This window comes from Rutidosis leptorrhynchoides, chromosome 5 (genome assembly GCF_046630445.1).
Source record: "Rutidosis leptorrhynchoides isolate AG116_Rl617_1_P2 chromosome 5, CSIRO_AGI_Rlap_v1, whole genome shotgun sequence".
NCBI classification, from domain to species: Eukaryota; Viridiplantae; Streptophyta; class Magnoliopsida; order Asterales; family Asteraceae; genus Rutidosis; species Rutidosis leptorrhynchoides.
In genome coordinates, this window is record NC_092337.1 from 173,162,602 (window position 1) to 173,175,555 (window position 12,954).

The window sequence follows — 12,954 nt, forward strand, 5'->3', positions numbered from 1 at the left end:
TTAAACCTAACAATATCAACCTCTATTATATAAGCGTAATTCAAATCAAATAAATTTATCACTATTAAACTCTTTAACTTAGTTGCATGCAATTCAATTTAACAAGTTTGATGGACTAGATCTAAACAAGTAGCATGAATCAAATAATAGATTTATCAGATCAAGGACTAATCAACCTTAAAATCATGTTATTTAAACATTAAGCATGGCAAACAAGTGTAATCAAGCAAAACAGATTCAAAACAGTTTAAAGATCATCACAGAAACTCAACCATACAGATCTGGAAAAGAACCAGAAACTACACAGGACAAAGCATGAAGCCGGCGGCTTCCTTCACACCAAGCCGGCGGCTTGAGTGTGAAGCCGGCGACTTCATCTGAATTCCAGATGAAGTTTGACTTTCATCCACGTAATCAATATGAACGTTTAGTTCATGATAAAAGACGAACAGAAATAATTACAGAAAATAAAATAGATAAAACAATAAATTAAAGATAGAATCATACCTTGTAAGGAAGGTAAATGTAAAATTACTTGAATAAAATCTTGAATCTTGATTACAAAAGAGTACATCTAACCTAAGGGTTTAGAGAAAACCCCTAAAAAACGAACTATCTACTTCTACAAACTTCTAAATTTTTTGAACATATCAAAACTGAGACCAGGGGCTTCAATTTATAGTATTCTGGGGCGGTTTGCCAAGCCGGCGGCTTCATTAGGAAGCCGGCGGCTTGCCTTGAGTCGGTGACTCCTTGTGCAAGTTAAACTTGATTAGCAAGTTAATCCTTATAACCGTCATACTGAAGCCGACGGCTTCATAGCCATGCCGGTGACTTCACTTGATTCGCCGGATCTTTCTGATTTTATCTTGATTTTGTTTCCATTTTTACTTGAACTTGATCAATAAGTTGAGAAAACGTGTAAACCAGGCTAGCGGCTTCATTGGGAAGCCGGCAGCTTCCTTTGCCTTTTTCTTGATCAACAAGTTCTTTCAATTATTATTGATTCTGGAACATTCTGGTATTTTTCCTTCAAAGCCGGCGGTTTCCTTAGAACCATGCCGGCGGCTTCATACAGCCGATCTGCAATTTTCTTCATTTTTGATCCTGTTTAATACATAACTTGGACATAATCATTAGAAATATCTTTTTCCCATTTTTACCCATTTTAGTGTGTTTTGGTATCAAAATGACTCAAAAATACTAAGATAACTCCTCAAAATGTTATCAAAAAACTGTATAATTTAGGAGTTATCAAATTTCCCACACTTAACCCTTTACTTGTCCTCAAGTAAACCTTATTATTTCATGGGTATTAAAGTAAAATTGAAAAGTCAAAAGTATGTCTTAATAAGAAGTTAGTATTTATTATTCATAAGAATTAGTCTGAACCAGACCAAGGATTACAAGTAGTCCTAAAGGTTTATTAAGTTAGATTTATACAGTTTGGTCATCATTGGACTCTATTGTTTTTTAACTTTTATAAATATATGGTTCTCATTGGAACTCTTTTCTTTTGTTGGCCTTCATTGGGCTCTTTTTCCTTTTCATTTCTTTTGCTTTCATGCTTAGCATTTGCTTTACATTTGGCAATTTTCTAAATTGGCCCTTATTTGGGACTCATTTGCTGTCTCAGTGGTCCATGCTTCTTATGCCATATGGTAGTGGCTATAAGCTTGCATTCGTTTCACAATTTTTGGCTTTTAACTTCCTTATCTTAAACAAGTAATCCGATCTCGAAATTGAGAGTAGTTCTTTTATTAGCATTAAGATTAAGTTAGTAGAAAGACATAAGTTTGACTAAGAATTTATACTTTCGAAAAATTGAAAAAAAAAATTTAAAATTATACCCATTTTTCAAACTTTTCGGGAAAATTTGATAGTATCTTTTATACTTTTTCAAGTGATTAATCACTTCCATCCCCACACTTAGATTATGCAATGTCCTCATTGCATTTATAAATAAAAGAATGAAATAAATAAACAAAGGACATAATAAAAAAAATAATAAGGGAAAGAGTGATGTTACTCGATTTGTAGGATTATAATATGATTTGCGAGCACTTTTGCGGACTTCTTTTGAATTGAATAAATAACTTGACAAGAATATTAAATAACACAAACATAATACGAACATAATATTTTATTAATAATTCTTCATCACTTAAACATTTAAACACTTAGGAGCGATATTGCTCTTACATTCATAATAAAGTAATAAAACAATTAAAACACTTGGACATAATATAGTCCTATTAAACAAACATATAGAGATAGGTAGTTTTGATTATAGAGTCGTTTGCGCGTCTCTTTTCTTCTCACGGAATTACTCCTTAGGCTTATTCTCTTCACACTTACTTTTTTCATACTCATTCAACGCTTTAATTTGTTGCAAGAAATTCAATGTGATGTCAAGACCCCTACGAAAAGACATTTCGAATGAAACACTTAACTCATGGATATGTTTTCTCACTTCAGTGCTAAGTTTATATTGATCTTTTATGAATTCAGTAACAATTTTATCCACGGTAAAGTCATCATCATCCTCTTTATCAACCATAACCATTTTAACATTAGAGCGAGGAACTTTGGATCTTGGAACTAACGGAATAGACTCAAATATTGCACCATAACGAATAGTTAATGAATTATCAGCATAGTTAATGGTAGCACGAGAGGTAGCTAAAAACAGAGATCCTAAGATTAAAGGAGTTATCAGATCTTCTTTCATGTCCATCACAACAAAATCAATTTTGTAGAAAGCATAACCAACAATAACTTCAACTTTTTTTAACAATCCCCAACGGCTCATGTAGACGACTATCAGCAAAACAAACATTTCCTTTGATTGGTTCCAACGATGGTAATCCTAAATGATTATAGACAGAAAATGGCATAACATTAATGCTAGAACCAGTATCAGCTAATCCCATAACTGGTATTGGACCACGAATTAAATAAGGGATTTGAAATTCCCCAGGATCAGTGCACATAGCAACAGGAACGTCAGGTGATGAATATGGATCTACCGGATTAATTGTGAAGGAACAAAGAGGGCGGAAACCTTCCTTTTTCCTTTCTTCCAACTGTCTCATAGTATCAACTAACCAATCATCTTTATCTTCACATTCTGATTTTTCAGATTTTTTACTATTAACTTCATTATTTTCATCAACCTTTTTATTAACTTCTTCTTCCTTCTCATCAAACAACTCATGCATGAAAATTACCTCATCACGATCAAGACCTCGAACCTTATCATCTTTTGACTTATCTTCTTCGGTAGCAGTTAACTTCTTTATTTCCTGATCATATTCTTCCTCAACCATATCAAACTCCCATAAATACTTCAAACCAGGTTCATAAACATTAACCCTATTTACTTCTCTAATAACATTCACCTTCTCAAAACGAACTTCCTTAGAAACTTCAGATTCAACTGGAACTTTTCCCTTGACAAGTTTGAATAACTTAGTAACATTGTGTTCTAAGTGTTGAATGGACGCTTGATGATTATTTTGTACTTGGGAAAGTTGAGCTTTTATGTTATCATTAGCTTCATTTTGATTTTTGATAAAAGTGAGGATGCTTTCTTCAAGATTAGATTTTTGAGTATTAGAAGAATTTGGAATGAAGGGTGCTCTAACAGGAAAGAAACCAGGTGGGTTTTTATTATTATTAGCAGGATAAGGCGTATTATAATTATTTCGGTAATTCGGGTTTCCTTGAAATTGATTAACATACGAAACATTCTAGACTTGCTCTATGGTAAGACTAGCAACACAATCTTTAGTAGCATGAGGACCTTGGCATTTTTCACAACCTACCTTAATCATATGCATTTCCTTAGTAAGCTTTTCAATCTACCTTCCTAAATTACCCAATTGCACATTCATAGCTTTAACTATATATTCAGAATCATAACTAACAGATTTCACCGAACGAGAAATATCTAAGTCTTGGTGCCATTCATGGGAATGAGCAGCCAACTTGTTAATAAGAGTTTCGGCTTCTTCGGCAGTTTTGCTCATAATGTTTCCTCCAGCAGATGTATCAATTTCTCTTCTTGTAGCAATATCACAACCCTTATAGAAAGTAGTTACCTTTTTAAACTTATCCAAACCATGTTGCTAACAACCTCTAAGCATTTGACCAAATCGAACCCACGCAGAATAAAGAGACTCGTTAGTTTTCTGATGAAAATTAGTAATTTCAGTTTGAAGGGTGACAGTTTAAGACGCAGGAAATAATCGAGTGAGAAACTTCTCAACCATTGTATCCCAACTAGTAATATCTCCTTCAGGTAACGAGTTCAACCATTCCCTAGCTTCATCTTTTAGTGACCATGGGAAGAGACGAAGATAAATAATATTACTCTCCACATTATTAATGTTAAACAGATTACAGATATCTTTACAATTCCGAATGTGGGCATTAGCATCTTCCTTCTCCGTACCCCTAAATTGATTATCTTTTAGCAAATGAAAAATAGGACCCTTAATATCAAAATTCTCTTTAATTTCAGGCTGAGTAATAGCATGACCTAATCCTTCCCGAACAGCTTTCATTAATGCTTCCATTGAATCAGTCATTTCAATTTCTGAACCAAAAAGACATCCCAAATTATAATCAGGACTAGATGGAGGGCTAGATAACGAATCATCACTAGAAGTAGTTCCTTCTTGGAAATCTAATTTCTTAACTATTTTTGAATCTTTAGAAAGTTTAAATAATATATCAGGATTTGACAACGTTCTTTGTAAGACCGGTTTCTTGGATCGAGTAATCATTTGATCTAGAATCATGAAAAGAAATGTTTTAGGAGAAAATCTTTTAAGCCTTAAAGGATTTATATATTTAGATTTTCTATTTAAGAAGTATCTTAGAGTATAAGTAGATTTTAAATTATTAAATATATTAAATATTAGAGACGTAATTAATAATATAAATATTAAATAACAACTTTTATCGCATAACAACGAATAATCAAGCATACACGGCTTATTGAATCTTTCAATACTTAAGTGACCCATCAGCGTCTAGGTTTGGGCAGGAGCCTCTAAATCGGAACCCCAGCAACCCTCTCCTAAAGGAAGACAGTCATCACCCGTTTTCAAGAAATATCAATAACCAAAGTATATCCAATTTCCGTATTTACCACGACAATCCCCGACAGCGGTGCCAAAAAGTTGATGTGTTGAAAGTGTGTGCAGTAGTGCTTAGCTTAATCTTCAACTTTTAAATTTATAAAACCATTTAATTATTACACTTTAACACCCTAACAAGCAACAAAACCCGATCAGAGGTAGTATGTAAGGTTATCGTCCCATGAGATGGGTAGTGTCGATAAGAATTGTTTTTATTATTTAATTCTTATTAAAGAATTAAAGATATATTTTTATGTCTTTTATAGGATAGATTTCTCTTAGGAAAGAGTTTTCTTTTTAAAAGATAAACATAATAACATAAGGAATTGAAGATTCAAAAATAAAGATAAAGATACAAATAAGTATACAAGTGATTATACAAGTGATTACATGGACAATCAATTCATACGGGATTCATATTAAATAAGTTTCATGACTTATATTAACACAAAGTAGAATAACAATCATAGACCAATTATTATCCCTTAATAGGTTAAACTAAGTGTTGCATATCAATCAATAAGTAGGATTTAAAGCATATGCTAGATATGTGATGTGCATAACTAACATCTTAATTCTTCATGTTCAATTCAATTACATGATACATACCAATCTTGTGATGAGGATCAATATGCAAATAGACTGACAAATTATATAAGCTATTAAACACCAAGTAGATCAACTCAAGTTACTAGCTGAAAGCCAATTACTACTAAGTTTTCATGCAATCATTAATTAAACAAATCCAAACGAAGGATCTTTGATTAAACCTTGCAATATCAACCTCTATTATATAAGCGTAATTCAAATCAAATAAATTTATCACTATTAAACTCTTTAACTTAGTTGCATGCAATTCAATTTAACAAGTTTGATGGACTAGATCTAAACAAGTAGCATGAATCAAATAATAGATTTATCAGATCAAGGACTAATCAACCTTAAAATCATGTTATTTAAACATTAAGCATGGCAAACAAGTGTAATCAAGCAAAATAGATTCAAAACAGTTTAAAGATCATCACAGAAACTCAACCATACAGATCTGGAAAAGAATCAGAAACTGTACAGGACGAAGCATGAAGCCGGTGGCTTCCTTCACACCAAGCCGGCGGTTTAAGTGTGAAGCCGGCGGCTTCATCTGAATTCCAGATGAAGTTTGACTTTCGTCCATGTAATCACTATGAATGTTTAGTTCATGATAAAAGACGAACATAAAAAATTACAGAAAATAAAATAGACAAAACAATAAATTAAAGATAGAAATATACCTTGTAAAGAAGGTAGATGTAAAATTACTTGAATAAAATCTTGAATCTTGATTACAAAAGAGTAAATCTAACCTAAAGGTTTAGAGAAAACCCCTAAAAAATGAACTATCTACTTCTACAAACTTCTGAATTTTTTGAACATATCAAAACTGAGACCAGGGGCTTCAATTTATAGTATTCTGGGGCGGTTTGCCAAGCCGGCGGCTTCATTGGGAAGCCGGCGGCTTTCCTTGAGTCGGTGACTCCTCGTGCAAGTTAAACTTGATTAGCAAGTCAATTCTTATAACTGTTATACTGAAGCCGGCGGCTTCATAACCATGCCGGCGGTTTCACTTGATTCGCCGGATCTTTCTGATTTTATCTTGATTTTGTTTCCATTTTTACTTGAACTAGATCAATAAGTTGAGAAAACGTATAAACCAGGCCAGCGGCTTCCTTTGCCTTTTTCTTTATCAACAAGTTCTTTCAATTATTATCGATTCTGGAACATTCTGGTATTTTTCCTTCAAAGTCGGCGGCTTCCTTAGAACCATGCCGGCGGCTTCATACAGCCGATCTGCAATTTTCTTCATTTTTGATCCTGTTTAATACATAACTTGGACATAATCATTAGAAATATCTTTTTCCCATTTTTACCCATTTTAGTGTGTTTTGGTATCAAAATGACTCAAAAATACTAAGATAACTCCTCAAAATGTTATCAAAAAACTGTATAATTTAGGAGTTATCAGGTTATATTTTGGAAATGAATGCATAGTTTGCTACTAGGTTAAAGATTTGTGATCGTGTGGTTCTAATGTTGATATCTCCTATGACTTGTTTTATTGGATGAGCCTTAATATGTTTAAGGTCGATTGTGGGTTCTAGATTATCTTTACTAGGGTCGTTTTCCAAATAATATTCTTTCTCATATGTTTCTTCGAATTCTTTGGACTTATTTTGGGTTGTACTAATCACAATAGCCTCTTATTCGACCACATTATCATTTACTAGTGGTTTGGACTTAGGTGGAGGAGTTTCATCGAATGTGACATCTAACGACTCTTCTATGACATTCGCGTATTTATTTAGAACCCTATATGTTATACTCTCTAATGAATATCCTAGGAATACTCCTTCATAGGCTTTAGGTTCAAATTTCATGAGGTATTCCTTTTAGTTTAAGATGAAGCACTTGCACCCAAATACCCGAAGGTGACTTACAGTGGGTTTTCTACCGTTTAGAATTACATAGGGTGTCTTATCCATTGAAGTCCTAATTAGAACTCTATTTTGAATATAAGTAGAAGTTATTACGGCTTCACAAAATTTTTTTTGAGGAATTGATTGTTCATTTAAAATTGTTCCTCTCATTTCATGAAGAGTTTGGTTTTTACTTGATATGACCGAAATAGACGATTTTATTTATGTGGTGTCATTAGGCCGCAAGGCGTCAGAATCAGCTATCGGGAGGTGAGAGCAATAGTTTTAGATATATAATTTGCGGGGCCTATATCGTACTACTCCTTATTATGGTGAGTAAGGGAAGTATGACCTAGGGTCGTCTTTTTAAGATATCAGTAGAATCGAACCTATAACTAAAGCTTAAGATAATCCTAAAGTGAAGGAGTAGTGATTTGTTACCTAATTTTGGGTTTTCTAGTTTATAAAATAAAGTAAAACAAATGCGATAAAATTTTTAATTTAGATAAGGTTAAAGCAAGTGCATACTTTGGTTTCGTCAGTTACTTTGCCGAGATTATGGAGTGCTAGCTAATGAATAGGCAGTGACCTTGTATTCATTACACTGGTCCTAATGCCCCTGTCATAAGACATGTCACTGGGTATTGCGTTAGGATTGAGGATTCTGAATAGACAGCAATGTCCCTTACCCCCGATGCCCGTGCTGTCTGACTACAGGCATACACATTCAAACGGCTCATCCAATTGAGCGACTCGGTTGGGTGACGTATTAACATTCCACAAAGGTCTAAACTTTCTTAAGCACAATGAAATACAAGGTATGCCATATCCGAGAGACGTGTTATATTTCGATGCTTTCGTTAATGATTGGGTTTAAAAAGATAGTTAGGCCCTTAAAAAGAGTTCAACCATAAAGAACACCATGGCCAAGTCAACTTTGACTTCCATGAACACGTTCGGTTATCCTGACGGTCAAATCCTTTATGTGTTTAAACAAACAGTTCTTTAATTAACTAAGAATCCCTTAAACGGGGTGCAATGCTTGAGATCGCGTTATGGTGAAGTTTACTAATCAGCATTGACTGAGTTCCATGGCCTTACTTAGCAGAAGTACAGCTTACAACAACCGTTGTGCTTCATCATGCACGTACAAAGTTTATATGCTTGGTGACTACACTAGCATGGTCTACGACCAACAATGTACTATGGGCCTAGTTAGATGTTTCACTATGAAAGAGTCCTCGGGTCGGAATCCAAGGCTCGGTGGATGATAACGCCAAAATTATACATGTTTATTGCCGTTATTTCGATCCAAAGTTGTTCCATTTGTATGTAATTGTAGTACGTATGTATTTTAATTCGTGTATATTTGTAAAAGTCCATTGTGAATGAATAAATGAAGACCAACAGCGAAAACAGAGTTAAAACGAAGATTGAATGCGTAAAACAGCCCGAAACCACTGAAACAGGTCCAAATGCGGCGCATCTCTCTTAGATGCGGCTCATCTCTACACCAAATAACTCCCGACAGTTTCAGATGCGGAGCATAAAGACTTCTGGACCAAAACAGCCTCAGATGTGGCGCATCTGAGAGGGTTGCAGCGCATCCAAGCCAGATGCAGCGCATCTGTCCCAGATGCGGCGCATCTGTCCCAGATGCGGCGCATCTGCTCCCCTGCCGACAGTTCTGAGTGCAAAATCGAGCTGGTATCTACTGAACGTAAAGAGATGCGGCGCATCCCAAAGAGATGCGGCGCATACTTGAGACACCTTCACTACTATTTAATGGAGCCTATTTAATGGAGCCTTTGGTTACATACTTGAGACACCTTCACTACTACATTTTCCCTCAGTTCTAATACAATTTTCAAGGTTCAAGGAAGGCTACAAGTCAATCTCCACTCTTTCAACATCAAGATTAAGCTAGGATCATTCATCACTATTGGTATTATTGTTCTAAATCTTTTAAACATGAATTCAACTTGTATTTACTGTTCCATTAGTTCTATTATGATTATGTTAGGCTAAAAGCCTTGTGTGTTTGTTTCAATGTAAGATTTAAGGCTTGGGATTGTTCTATACTTTGATGTTATGCTAGTTATACATATGTTTGATTGATTAAATTATCTAGTTCAACCGTAAGAACCATTGTTATGCTTGCTTAGTTCATTACTTCAATTATATAGATTGCAAACCTATTAATGTGAGTTAACTAGGAAAACAATCTATACTTCAATACACCTAGTAATCTAGACGATTAGATACATAAACTTAAGTGATTTTGTTATGTGTTTAATTCGGTAATTGAATAAGTTCCAAAGCAACATAGTTATGAAATTACCTCAAGTGATTGTTGTAATTTAGGTTTCACGTGAGTTTAACCGGGTTGGATCTAGTTAGTTAATCAATCTAAATCACCATGTTCATTCAAAAGATCCATTGTTGTAATCATCCTTGTATCCTAGTTCAATTATGTAAGTTATGACTTGGTTTATGTGAGTTTATCAAAGACCATAGCTTATACTTCAACACCTAGTGATCTAGCCACCTATATGTGAGTATAGGATGTGAATTGAACGATATTTAGGATATACAATCATGTAGTTTACTTAGAGTGATCTTAGTAAACTAGGTTTTATGTGAATTCAACCACGAAAGAATCTTGTTGATTAAACATAGCTCTTAAGTTTATAGAAATTGTGAAACTGATATAAACTGCTCTATTGTAACTATCACATAACGGTTTTAATTATAAAAGAACAATCCCTGTTATTTGTCAAGCATAGAAGTAAAACACCGCATTTTCATTCTTGTTATTCATTATATTTATTTACTGTTTCGTTAAACGAAAATTCAATTTCAAACACAAACCCCCCTTTTAGAATAATTAATTGTTGTTAAAGTCCTTAAAACAAACTTCTCCCTGTGGATCGAACTGGTCAATTTACTTGCTAGTTACTGCATGATCGGGTTTTAGTTGCCTGTATTACGTGTTAATTATTAAGCAAAATGTCTACATTTTAAAGGTTACGTCTTAACACATCAACTTTTTGGCGCCGCTGCCGGGGAAAGAAGTGAAAGAGTTTAAAACCGGCGATAAGGTATTGATTTTTAACTCACGGTTTAAATTTTCTCCTGGAAAGTTGAAGTCCCGATGGACGGGACCTTATTTGGTGAAACAAGCATTTCCATCGGGATATGTTGAGTTGTTTGGAAATGGAAATACTTTTAAAGTGAATGGTCATCGATTAAAACTCTATTTTGATGGAGTTGATACCACGGTTCAAGATGACATCACTTTCTCCCCCAACGCTAATTAGCTTGGGAAGGAGTCGCGTGAACGACCCGCTAATAAACTTCACAAAATTGTAAATAGTTCCTTTCGTGTGTTCGTTTCTTAGGATTGATTGTTTTGAGTGATTTTTTGAGTTTTAGTACGAACCAAGTTGTTTAGGGACCTTCCGCCATGTTTAAAACGCGAAAACATATCAAAAATGGTGCAACAGGGCCAGATGCGCCGCATCCATGCTGGATGCGCCGCATCTGAGGACAAGAAAAATGCCGACAGTTTTTGATGCGCCGAGAAAAGGTCATGCCCCGCATTTGGGCCACCAGATGCACCACATCTGAGCCAGATGCGCCGCATCTGCTCCAGATGCGCCGCATCTGTGTCTGAATGTTGGATTCTACCTATTTTTTTTGCACAAATACTGGAGTTTATCATTTTTATTCATTTTTTCACCCATAACTCCGACTTTCATCTCATTCTCTCTCAAGGATTTAATCTCTAAACACTAAATCAACTGATTAAACCCATCTTTGAGAATCTAATCCATCTATTAACATGAGAAAGACTAGATCATCATCATCAAACCCAAAATCAAAGAAGCAAAAAGCTCCGGCAATTATAGATGAGGAAACAAGTGAGGAGGAAAATGCTGTTGAGGAAGAAGAAATGGATATTGACAACTGAAAATTAAATGTTCGTGGATTAACCACTCCGGATCCATGGATCAATGCAGTTTTGAGGCATCCGGAATATCATGAATGGATGAAGGAACTTCTACACAAAGACGTATATCCGGGGAAATATATCGATTGGACACCATTAGAAGAAGTCGGTGAATATCAACATTTTTGCAACCTTTTCCGAGTAACGTATCAAGGCCATCGAATATATGCATGGGAAAACCTGTTCAGAATGCAAGAAAGAGTATACCCACTCTTAGTCAAAGAATTCGTTGGTTCACTTAGGGTTGATTACACGTCACCAACATCAGGTACCTTTATGAGATTTCATCTTGGAGGACAAGACCGGACATTAACATTGCTTCAATTTGTAAAGGCGTTGGATATCTATGAAGGGTTGCCACACCAATTGATGCAAAATTACTTTAATCAGGCTATATACTATGTTTCCTCTTTTAATCATTCAGAAGCATGGGTGGACATGAGCCATAGCGCATATAGTGCAAGCAAGCAGACTTGTAGCAAGCTACGTACCTATGAGCATCGATGCGTCCAAAGATTCATTTCATGTACCATAAACTGTCGAAAAGACAGTAGCAAAAAAGTTACTAACTTTGATATCTGGTACATTCACGCGATAATAGATCACTCCCATGTTCATATTCCACGAATGATTCTCACTTTCCATCTCGAAGAAAGGAAAAAGATTACACCAATCATGGGAGGCCATTTTGTAACCAGGATTGGCCAACATTTTCGTATCAATACAAGTGGGTTAGAGGAGAAACATATGATTGCCTTTGATCGAGTAAGCTATACAAGGGCAAACATTTTGACGAGGGGGTCGAACGGCCTTCTAACTAGGTATGTAGATCCCGAGAACAGGCAACCGCAACAACCATAACCACAACCGCAGCCAGATCCACAACCGAATGTTGGAAGTAGTTCGGGTCTGGGAAATGATTGGGAGGCTTAAATGGCGCGACAGTTTTCAGATTTGCGACTCCATAATGATCGAAACACCCAAAAGGTAATTGATCACTACGATATAGGTAACAGGGAGATGCAACATTACATTGATGTAGGGAATGATCGAACGTGGTACACTTAAGCGGGGCAGCAAAATCAGCTTAATTGGATACATGAACAGACAGTATCGTACGCTGCAGATCCCTCTAACTATACCCCCTCTCCTTGGCCTGCAAACGAACCATGGGTTCGAATGGGTGATCCATATCCTGTGCCTTATCCTCCTCCCCCTAACCCGCCTAATGAAGACACTACTGTTGTCCCTGCTCAAGCAACTTATCAGGGGTACAACCCCTCAATATTTCAGGACGATGACGCGGGAAACCAAAATGAAGGTGGAGCTGGCCCAAGTAACT